Source organism: Thermobia domestica, chromosome 3 (assembly GCF_964235325.1).
Source record: "Thermobia domestica chromosome 3, izTheDome1.hap1.1, whole genome shotgun sequence".
In the NCBI taxonomy this organism is placed as follows: Eukaryota; Metazoa; Arthropoda; class Insecta; order Zygentoma; family Lepismatidae; genus Thermobia; species Thermobia domestica.
In genome coordinates this window covers 208,904,385-208,917,081 of record NC_137456.1, presented here as the reverse complement: position 1 = coordinate 208,917,081, position 12,697 = coordinate 208,904,385, and the positions used below count along the sequence as shown (strand labels likewise).

General features: G+C 34.6%; 1 protein-coding gene across 1 annotated transcript in view; it reads left to right on the top strand.

The window, feature by feature from the left end:
* The window catches only part of LOC145682095 (heat shock 70 kDa protein 4L-like), a 196,853-nt gene that overhangs the window by 126,221 nt on the left and 57,935 nt on the right, over positions 1-12,697 (top strand). The window lies entirely within an intron of this gene.

Here is a 12,697-nt window from a genome sequence, read left to right as displayed (position 1 = left end):
ATTTGTCGGTAGATAATATATTCTTAATTCGATCCTATTTGTTTCTTCTAAGGTTGGGTATGTTATCGATTTTCCGTTAACATGCGAATCTCTTACTATTTGTTTAAGTGCTGTAGCCAAAATTTTCTTTTCTTCCAGTTTTGCTAATCTATACGTCTGATTAATTTCTCCATATAGCTGCAGATTTGTTTCCTGCATTTTGCTCTTTTTTTGGTCCTCTAATATTTCCACATTGTCTTTGTCTTTACATTCACATGTTGTACTTGATATTAAGTTTTCTTGTATTGGTTTCTCCTGTTCTTTATTTTCTTCCTGTACAAGAAAAAGATATTTTTCTTCTCCGTGTACAAAGGAGGTGTATAAATTTAATATTTCTTTCATGCATTCGCAGCTCTCTTCTTTAAAAATCTTTTTACTATTCTCTTTCTTATTTTCCAGTAACGTTGCTAATTCTCCTTTTTCTATATTCGTTTTTTTCGATTTTGTTCCTATTAAATTTCGGTTTAGTTATGAGATTTTTCTCTGTAGCATTCCCAATTTCTAAATCTATATTTTCTGTCTGTGTTGCCTGATCATATTTAAGAAGTTGTTGTTCCCGTTTCATTTCAATGAATTGTTCTAATCTGTGTTTGCCCCTTCGTTTTTTATTTGGGCTCTTTTTATTTTCCCTGTTTTGGTGTTTTTCACCCTCCATAGTTGATTTAGCAATTATTCTTTCTCGCGCTACCTTGTATGACACACAAAATTCAGTTTGTGGGTTTTCACAGTTTTTGGTTGAACATCTGATGTCTTACGAAATGTCCTAGACTACAGTACTAGTCTTCGTTCAGTCGGAACAAGAGTTAAACACTTCCACTATGTCACTGCCAGGCACCTGTGCGGCAAGCTTTTGTTCAACATAAGGTAACATCAGATGATTTAAACGCACATCCGATGTTGTTGATCGCAATTTAGATTTCACGTGTGTCACTTTTGCGAACGCTCTTTTAAAAGAACAACTTGTCACCGGAATAGCATACAACATTTTGAGCCCTTTACGAAAGTTCATATATGTTACCATTGGTTTAGTATCACTCATCCACTTTAACTATTCCCACGAAAGTCGATTTTCATTCGCAGAAATCTTTAGAAGACGAACTCCCGCTTGTAGCCCAATTGCGAACACATTGAATTAAGACGAAATCACTTTTAGATCTTCTGAAATAACTTTTAGATCCGGTTTGAAAGCCAAAAGCCTGCCCACTACATTCACCAGTTTCATGGTTTCCTGACTAAAACGTTCATTTATATTACTGACGAGGGAATCAAGGAGTGAATACAACGTTTGCACTTTGAATTCCTCCTCTTTGGACTTGAACTGCACTTGATTTTCCCACGCATCATCCAGTCGAAGAGACATTTTTCTTCTTTTTACTGGTGGGGTGTCTACATCAAAGTAAACACACATTTCAGTGGCGCTTGAGAATACGCTTTTGAAGCACGCATCGTCGTCTCGTAAGTTCTGTAAGGTGACCTTAAGGTTTTGTACATTGTACATTGCGGAAAGTAGGTCAATCTCTGATGATTGCAACGACCTGCCAACTATAGCGATTTGACCTAATATGTGAGGTAACATCTCTAAACAAATAATAAACTGAAATGTTTTCATTTGTGAAAGCAGCCCGTTTGCTTTCGCCCTCACTTCAGCTACTTTTGTAGTTGAGGCGACTTCTTCAATAGCTTCCACCAAATATTTGAATGATGACTTTACAGCAGCCACAGCGTCACAATGGGACGCCTATCTTATTGTTGATAAGGACTTTAAAGAAAGAAGCTTCTGCCCTGCTTCTTTTAAAATTCTTTCGAAAATTGCATGCCCTAGTTGAGCTGTTTTCAATAAAAGTATATATGTATTGGATTATTCCAAGAAATCAAATATGACACTGTTTAGATCATGTGACGTACATACGTCCACTAACACAAGATTGAGGCAAATGCCCGTAGCAATGTACGTAATATATATTTTCATTCTTCTGTTTAAACAGGGTTTGTACGCCATTGACAACACCTGACATTGCTGATGCCCCATCGAAACAAACGGCAATAACAGATTCCCAGTCAATGTTCATTTCATGAATCACCTCCGATAGAGCACTTGCATCCATTGATGAAAGTCGTTTGAGAGTGATAAAATACTCCACAGGACGATTCTCGAAGTCACAAAAATAACGAATGACTACAGCCAACTGTTCATGGTGTCCACAATCGCTTGTTTCATCGGTCATAATCGACACTTTCTTCCCCGCTATTTCAGCTGCAATACAGTTTTTCATCACGTTATGCAGTGACGCTATGTCGTTTTGTGTTCGGTTGCTTGTATGTGTAGCGTTTCGGGAAACCCTTTCAAAGTATGCTTTGAGAACAGAATCGAATTTTAACAATAGATTGAAGATTTCCAAAAAACACCCTTTTTCTTAACTTTCATGTTTTTCATTATGTCCTCGAAACGGTCGTATCCCTTTTGCTAACAACCGGACTATTTCTATCAATCTTTCCATAAATTCTCTATTTCTTTGACGGTTTTGTTCACGTGCTGATAGCTCTTTTTCCATCTGTTTGTCTAACAGCTCATCGATTGGTGGATTTTCACAGAAGTTTTCGTATGCTTTTACACTAGGCTGGTGACAAGTTGATAATTGGTGAATTTTGAAGCTAGCGTTTTTCCAATTTTTGAATCCTTGGGAAACAAACGCAGCGGCTATTACATGCTTTACTAGCCCCATTCTCCATCGCAAAAAATCGGCAATGAAATCGAAAGGCACTGTTTTCTTTAATGCCATATTCCAAAAATGGAAATTCACTGTACCAATTTGCTTGAAAGCTTCTGCTTGATGAATTCCTGGAAAAATTCTTCTAAACAGGTTGAAATGGACCCTCAGTAATGCGTTGCTTTCGTTCCAAAGTTGTCTTTGGGATGGAGGTTGCAGGATCATCTGGAAATGAACATGATGCAGATTCTGTTTTACGACCTTCCTTATTTCTGGTTCACACACGCAGAAAATCACAGGTGTTAAGTTTCACTTCCCCGCAATTTGTAAGTGCACTAGAGCGAACCACATTCTTTCCTAAGACATCATCGTTAATAGCACGATTATTCTCTGCATCTAGCTTTTATATATTATTACGCCAAACAACAAACCAATATTTGAAATAAAACTTCATCTCATAGTGGTGGCCAACTGTACGGCAACTAGTGCTGTTACGAGACGAGAAGGGGTTTCAAGACAAGACCGGTCTATTATTTTCGAGACGAGACAACTCCAAAATCTCGTCTCGTCTCGTGGCAAGACTATCCAGCTGGATGAAACAAAGGCTGGAATTGGAAATGCGAGATTGTAGTATCTTATAAGGCTTGTTCGAGTCTCGATCAGCATATAGTAAGCTTTTCTCATTATTTTATCAAGAGTTTTGTCTTGCAATATTCTTCGAGACGAGACGAGACCGGCCTATCATTTTCGAGATGAGTTTTCTCTATTTTTAATTTTTGGCACATAGATTTTTTTAAAATTTAAAGTATTCAATTGTATACAAGAATTTCATATATATATCATTATTTTTGGAATAACCTCCTTTTTCCACTCACCGTCATTTATTACTTAATAAAATTGATGAATATTATTTACAACCTTTTAGTTGATATTATTTCTAAAATTCAATTAAATAGACAGACATACGGTTGCATAATTTACCTTTGAGCTCCTCAAACATATAATATTAGTTCAGTATCCAAACATACACTAATGCTACCATAGGGTGACTCTCAGAGAGAGACTGACAATGAATGTGGAGTTGCATTCGATCACACATTACCCAGTAATGAACTATCAAAAATTCCCGAGGCTAGTATTTGCCAGGGGTATGGGAGCAACGAATGAAACATGAAATGCGAGGTCGTTGCCCGCGAAAACGAGTCTATAAGACATATATATTCACATGTGTATAACATCTTCACATGTGGGTAAAAAGCAAAGGCGTATTCCAAGACAAACGAATCAATCACTTAACTTTACCATTCCCGATTTTCATGTTACTTTCCACAAGACGATTCTTGATGTCATAAAAAATGCATTTTCCCGGGTTTTGTTAATTACTCCATAATCTGAAACTATGTTTCTTTCTAAACAAGTATTTTTAGTTACACAGTTACAAAGAATGATTCCTGAAATTTTCATTAACAAATTGGAAATTATCAGATAAAGTCAATATTTCTTTTTTTTTTTTTCTTTTTGGTTCATTAGGAGTAAATGTCAGTGCAATCCAAGGAAAAGATTGGTAATGGGAAGAAAGTTCCCAGCTGGATGAAACAGAGGCTGAAATATAGCAACTTGCTAGAAATGTGCATTATTATTATTATTATTATTATTATTATTATTATTATTATTATTATTATTATTATTATTATTATTATTATTATTATGTTCCGAAGAGAATTCACAACCCCTGAACTTTAACAAAACGCAAGGAATAACATTTTCGAGGAAAGTTAACCCTTCCATCTACAAATATAGGATAGGAAATCAACATATCCAATTTGTTAAGCATGTTAGAGATTTAGGAGTAATATTAGATGAAAAATTGCTTTTTCAGAAGAATCTTTAGGTTGTTATAGCCAAAGCTTGGTGGAATTTAACAACGACCAAATGGTTATGTCGAAATTTTACTAATATTAACACCTGCAAAATTCTCTATATGTGCAATGTTAGGTCTCATCTTGAATATTGTACGGTAAATTTGAATAGTGAAGCAAAATATTTTAGTTCTTCAATTGAATCAGTTCAAAATTCATTCCTAGCCTGGTTAAAATGGAAGTTTAAAGAAAAAGGAGAGGCAGAAAGGAGCTTGTCAGACATAAGGGTGGATCTTAATCTTACCCTTCTGTCTTAGAGGCGTAAGCTCTTTGACTTGATTTTTTTTTCATTTTTAGTAAATATCTAATTAGGTCTTCTATATATAAAAGTATAGAAACAACTAATAACTTTTATCCGGTTCTTGATTTGTTTCATAGAAATTTCAAGAAGGTGCGTGAATTATTTTTAAAATTTTTAAATAAACTATGAAATGTATTAGTAGTTTTAGGCTTGCAACTGATTCTCTTAATTTTGTTTGGCATTTTTCTAAATACTGTATGGATTTGTTTTATATATATATTGTATTTTTTTAAAATCGAATTGTAAGAACCTTTTAAATTCTGATATACATGTTTGTTTTTTATTTTTTTATATTTCTGAAGGTCTTTTTTAAAGTTTGTAAGGTGCCATTTGAAAGACCTTTTTATGTTTTGTTAGTTTTTTTATTATTCTCTTGTCTTTTATTTTCCTATCATCTTTTCTTTTCTTCTATGCTTAGTTCCTTCTTTACTACGTATACTGCACTTTTTTTAAACTTGGTCATGGATTTTTTATTTGAGTCATGAATTTTTATGCTTATTTTTTTTTTTTTTTTGTCTTTATTACTAGCCTTATGAATCGGTGTATTTTATCTGAAGTGTTTAACTTAGAAATATTTATTTTCATATTGTATTAGCAGCTACATAGTGTCTTTTTGAACTTTTTTTTCTCTTTCGATATTTTGAAAACTGTTACAACTATATGGTTAATGATAATCTATTTTTGAATTTTACATTGTATACTTATCTTATATGGTATACATTTACTACATGCATGTTAATTATGCTTTTTTATACTATTGTTATTTTTGTATTTTCCAGTTTGTAACAGATACTGCATGTTTCTGTTATTTTTCTGAACTAATATCATATCCATTTTATCTATTTTTCTATAATCAGTTGTATGTTGTTAATTCTATTTGCATGCGCCCTATGCTTGTAAAAACATTTTTTCTTTCTTAGGGTCACCTGTTGCTGTAATGCTGTTTGCTTCCAATAAACATATTTCAAACATTATTATTATTATTATTATTATTATTATTATTATTATTATTATTATTATTATTATTATTATTATTATTATTATTATTATTATTATTAGGGTCTATTCAAATATTACGTAATCAAGTTAGGGGGAGGGGGTGTCTGAAATCTGATCTTTTGATTACAAGGGGAGGGGTATAAGAGCTGATTACATAATCACAAAAATTAGTTTAAATTTAAGAATTGTACTATTCAGCCCTATGATTTCAAGCACATACCGTCGCCAATTCTGCTTGTGAGTCATCAAACATCGGAGAACTTCTAAACATTGCATTATATACCTACATTTTTGAACAGTTTAGTGTAACTTAATCCCAAAAATATATTTTGAAAATATAGTTTGTATCTTTTGATTACGTAATATTAGGGAAGGGGATCTGATGATTGATTACTTTTGATTACAAGGGGGGAGAGGTGTCTAAAATAGCCAAAATTATGATTACGTAATATTTGAACGGCTCATTATTATTATTATTATTATTATTATTATTATTATTATTATTAAGATAAATCTCAGCGAACACACTGGTGCTCTGGGAGGATCTATGTATAAATGTATAAATTTCTCATCAGACCCACCAGCTGAATGCTGGATCGTTCCTTTCATCGCGGTTCGGAACGATGTTTTCATCATTCTATCACAATTCTGTGTGCTGTAATACTGCATATCCATCTTAATACTAGGTCTGTGTTAAGGAAGGACTTGGACGACCACCTAAATTTTCTGCTTCTTCACCCACCCACACATAGGTTACACACAGCAAAGCGTTTTTCACAAATTGATTTGTTACCCCGCCTAACATACATTTTCCAATCTCTTTCTAAATTTGAGAGTTGGTTAAAACCGCGCCTCAGTCATTCTCACAAAATAAATATTTAGTACTATAAAATTATAAAAACCTCTATTAACCTTCTGCTGCTCTTTGGCATTTGTTAGTCTTCTTTCTTACGCCAGAAATCGAACAAAGATTTTTTTTTTCATATTAACAATTAAGAAATTTTCAATCGTCACACAAATTCACTGTCAAACAATTCAGAAAAAAAAAAAAAAAAACGTTGACATAGTTACCATGTTCCAATCGTATACACTTGACTTATAACCTGACACTTAAAACGGATATACATTTCCGTTCTACATACTCTTCTCTCATACAAACTGCACGAACAGTTGCACTGGTAATGAGTAGGATAAATGAGGCACCCACCCAGTCAGCAATGGAAAAAAAAAGTGGTGTTGCCGCGTTAAGAAATTCCAGGAAAACACGGTATATTTGTTTTTAGTTTCAATGTGTCACGGGTTCAAACAAGAATTAGGGCAAACTGTGACAACAAAAGACAGACATCTGTATGGTTTTAGTCAGTCGTCCGTGACCCATACTGAACATGGGCACTCGATCTGCGGCGAAGATCCTGAAACGTGAAATTTATTTTCGACCAGAAAGTTTTAAAGATATATAGCATTCTTCTCAACAGGGAGCAGCAGTCTTTTACATTGAGGAGCATAAAAATACAGGTAGTTGTCAAACTCCGTTCCATTGAAAGCTGTCAGTCGGAAGCTGCCTATAATGACACAGTTTTGCATGTCAAGTTCTCAAATAGTCTTGAAGTTAGATAAAGCCTAGGGCATTCCCTTTACGCATTTTGGAAACAATCTCTGTCTCGTACACTGAAAAAGAGGAGATAAAGAAAATGGATTCTACATTCAAATTATAAAAGCAAAACCCCTCTGCATTTAGATTGGAGAGAGGGAACAGAAAAGCTTCACCACCACCCTTTTAAAGTCAGCGCCTACAGATAGTGTGTTAGGTGTGTGTATGTGTGTGTGTGTCATAATATACTGTTGGGAGGAAACAAACGGAAGAAAGACTGAAATATAATTAAATCGGGAAATTTTGGTCGAGTATTTCAAAGTTCAAAGTGTTACTTTGTACAGCGATGATTACAGATGTCTTTCAGGGTCCGTTTTTGTGAAATATAATCCTTATTAGCTGAGAAAATTATTTTAAAAAATGAAAGAAAACTCAATGCCAAAACATTAGGTGAGGTGTGCGCCCCCACTTGCCCCCACGTGCGCACGCCTATGGTGAGGAATCCGGTAAATTTTGTTGTTAGTGGGGTGCGCTATGCCTGAAATTGCACATTCATGTGCATTTCTTGTTAAAATTGAACTAACACTTATTCGGTGATGCTTTAAAATTCTGACACGGTTGCTATTTATTTCGTTCATCCAAATCCAATATGGCGGCTATCAATGATGGTCGCCTTCGCGAATGCACAGCGCTCCCTTTGAAAACCCATATCTCCCAAACTAATTTACCAATCTGAATGCAAAAAACATCAAACGGCGTAGAAAATAATACATTTTTAAAAATTGACAAGAATTATTATTTATCAATGCAAATAATAACGTGAGAAATAATTTTATTTCAAATTTTGCACATTTTATGATGTGTTTTCTTTATACTTTTTTTAAAATAAGTAAATGGTAAATAATTGAGACCAACGTTGTGTACGTTTTAAAAGAGTAATAAATTGTCTTTAAATTGTCATGTATATCATTCAGTTTGGTTAAGAAACAACGAAATTATAACAAATTAATATTTCCTTTTTTGCTTGATTTTCTCACATGAGTAGAGGGAGACCGAGACCTATAAGAAAAACCAACCATAAATCTGTGATCTACTCTCCAAGACAAGAAGTTTGAAATGTTGCATGCTATATCCTGACAGACACCCGTTTTAGCGCACCTCAAGTATATCACCATTAATGCAAACTTCTAGAAAGTTCCAGAAATAGCCATAAAACTCCAATGTAAAATTTTAGGAGGCTCTAGAGACTTCCATGGGATTTTATTAAGACGATGTACAACTTTTTGTACTTTTTCTCACATTATAGAACTTTCTAGAACTTGCCCGAACATTCTAGAACTTACCCGAAAATTCAAGAACATATTAGAACTTTCTTGAAAATTATAGAATGTCTCGAACATTCTAGAACTTTTCATTAGAATTCAATGGGTTTTAGAACGTTCGATTAGAATTCAATGGAAGTTTCTGGAACTTTCTAGTACTCGTACAAAGTATATAAGTGCGGCGGATTCTAGTGCCGCCTTCTCGCCTTGTTGAACGAACCCGGGGACGCAATTCCATATGACATGAAATACCACTTAAAATTTTTGGTGTATATTGAAAGAAGAAAATCTTTATAAGAACCACATGAAACTGAATTGTTAACATCTTTGGCAGACGTTTTGGCTGACATCGAATTACTAAATATCTTGCAATGCACATTTTATCGGGATAAAGATGCTATAATAAATATTCGGGATGTCAATACAACTTATCTTAATCTTTTCTCTGGGAAAAGTGGAAAGATAGTTGATGGCAACTATAAGCGTAATCTGAAATCACAAATACAGAAGTTACCAAATGTGAACTTTGTCCGTTCACCACAAATTAACGCTCCTGAGAATCTCTGTGCTTCCAAGACGATTGAAAAGGCCGTTCATAACTTCGGAAACATTTCTCATGCTGACGCAACTGCAGTACTCAAAGCATCACAAATAATTCGTGACGAAATCCTTGCCAGTGAACTCTGGAAATTTTATGGATCTTTTGACGGGTATAGCTCTCCGCCAATCCTCCAACGGTTCATGCGTTTGCTGCTACAGATTCAGACAACACGACGAGCTGAAGAAGGTAATAAAGCCGTGAACAACTTATGCCAATTGGTTGTCGCTAGCTGTAGATCTGATCGTCAACCAAAACATGACGATAGTAATTTCCGACAACAAGTTGATACACCATTAACCATTGGGCTTTCGCTACTCATTCATCATAAAACAAGTAGCAAACAGCTCATAAATGCATTGGAGCATTATGGAATTGGAGTTAATTATAAGAAAATAGAGGACATTGAAGTTAGATTTGCCCATGCAATGCAGACAGAAGTGACACAGTATGATAATGTTCATGTACCTCCATTCACAGTTAAAGAGAAGCCTGATTGTTATTGATAACATCGACTTTAATGAAGATACAGCCACAGGAAAAGACACTTTACACGGAACTTGCACCGTAATGTATCAAAAGCAGTATTCGAATGAAGTTGCGCTTCAATCCTGAAGGTAAGATCAGTCACGAAAAACTTGCTCCAAATGTGTGCATTCGTCAGTTTTCAGCTCCAGTTCCTCAGCCACAGACTCACAAATGTTATTGTATTTCTAAACCAAGTGACGAACTATAGATATGCAATGACAAGGACATTGTGTAAATTATGTCATCATGTGCATGCATAGCAAATTCAAGCACATGTGATTCACAAGAAGAAAATGAACGTTGTGAGCCAAAATCTGTTGCGAAGTTCATGATTCTTTGGACATCGTACAACGCTTTTCTGTCCGAACCAGTAAACAAGACCAACGTTTCCGTTATTGCATCCATTTTAAGAATTCCACCCACAGAATATTCAGGACTATTTAGCGCCCTGATGAATGCACGACGCATCTGTGATTTAGTTATGGTCTTCAATTCGCCATGTGTTGTAACCCTTGATATGCCTTTGTACGAGAAAGCACAGAACCTCATGGCCCGCGAGGATATGAGGGGAAAATTCGTACTGCATTTGGGTGAACTCCACACTGTCTTGGCATGCTTGCGTTCTCTAGGATCCTGTATTGAAAGCAATGGGCTTGATGACTGATGGGTTGCTGCTGGAATTTACAGCCCCACGACCGTACGTCAAATTATTCAGGGAAAACATTTATACAGAGGAATAGAAGCACACACGTCTATGGTGCTCGCTCTCTATTCCCTATATCTGGATTACATGTGGCAGAAATATCCAAAGAAGAAGACAGAAATGTTCTCAATTATTTGCCGTTTACTTATTATTTTTTTTAAATATAAAGAAAACACATCATAAAATGTACAAAATTTGAAATAAAATTATTTCTCACGTTATTAATTGCATTGATAAGGAATAACTATTGTCAATTTTTTAAAAACGATTATATTCTACGTCGTTTGGTGTTTGTTGCGTAAAGATTGGTCAATTAGTTTGGGAGATATAGACTTTTAAAGACAGCGCTGTGTATTCGCGAAGGCGGCCATCTTTGATAGCCGCCATATTGGACGAAAACAATGGCAACCGTGTCAGAATTTCAAAGCATTACCGAAAGAATAAAAATCAAGTGTTAGTTCAATTCTAACAAGAAATGTACACAGGATTACACAATACCCTCCACTATGTGTGCGATTTTGCTGATAAACAGCAAGAAGGGACAAAAATGTTTAAAACAACGTAATACAATGCTGAAAACGTATGTTTTATTGCAGTTATTATTATTATTATTATTATTATTATTATTATTATTATTATTATTATTATTATTATTTCTTTTCTCGAACATACTATTTCCATCACTATAACAACTATTAGTGGCAGCCAGTATTCCTAGTTTGAGGGAAATTTCCCTAGGGAAATTTCATAGGTAAATTGAGCAAAAAGGAAATTTTTGATAAAGCGTGAAAATCCAGGCAAATTTTTGCCTTGACTGATTTACGAATATAAATGCTTAATTTTTTCTTTGTTCTTCAGAAATAAGCCAATACAATAACAATAGTTTGTGTGTGTGTGTATGTCCAAACTAGCACAATTTGCAGCCATTGTTGGCTGTGTGTATTTTTCTTTTAAAAAATTGAAAAAAAGTAAAAAATAAAAAAAATAAAAGCAAATGAATAAATAACTGTGGTTTGCATTTCCTTTAATATAGTAAATTAATCTTTATCACGTAACTTCTATCATAGCAATTGGGCACTAACTACAGAAAATTTGATAACAAAAGGGAAAATTTTCAGTCAGTTGACGGAAATTTTCTTAAGGAAAAGTAGGAACACTAAACGCAGAGGCAGACCCAGGATGGACTTCTGGGGGGGAAGGTTGTAATACTTCTACTTAGAGCTACTTTTAAGAGCTCCAAACTCTGGGGTGGGTTTTATTTATTTATAAAATTAAAAAAAATATCCTCTTCTGGGGAGCGATCGCCCCGATCGTTCCCCCTGGATCCGCTACTGGCTGAACGTCCCATTGAACGTTACTTCAGTTTTGTTATTTTCTGAATGTGACAGAATTTAATTATAATACAATGGGCTTTAGTTAGTGTTAATACAATATTCGATATATGTCGGACAGATGGGGGCCAGCATTTATTACCAAAAATTGTTACTTCCTTGTTAATTTTCAGTTCTTTTTTGAAACTAAGGTTAATTTTGTTAAGATTACATTAGCCCACTTCAGGCTACGTTAGGTTATGCCACGTTAGATTAGGTTTGCTTCCTTATTTATGCCTTTCCTTACCTTCAGGGTTTGTAGAGATTCGCAGCTGCTTCCAAAAATTTGTGAACTATATTGTCTTCCTTTGGTTATTAATCCATGTATCTCGAGAAACTTTAATATTTCGCTTTCCTTTCCTACGTATGTACGTATAAAGTTCAGAATTGAAATATTGCACCCGATACAGGATCCCGCCATACCTTAAAACGGTCAAACTTCAATTTGTGTATTCCTACACCCTTACGTATTATTCCGCGAAGAGCAAATAGTCTATCACATTTCCCACCCCCCGATTGCACACACTGATTTTCGATATCAGTACTATCACAGATTACTCATACTTTAATTACCTTTCGTAACATGGAATGATTTCTCCTGTACACATTCTGTTTTTTA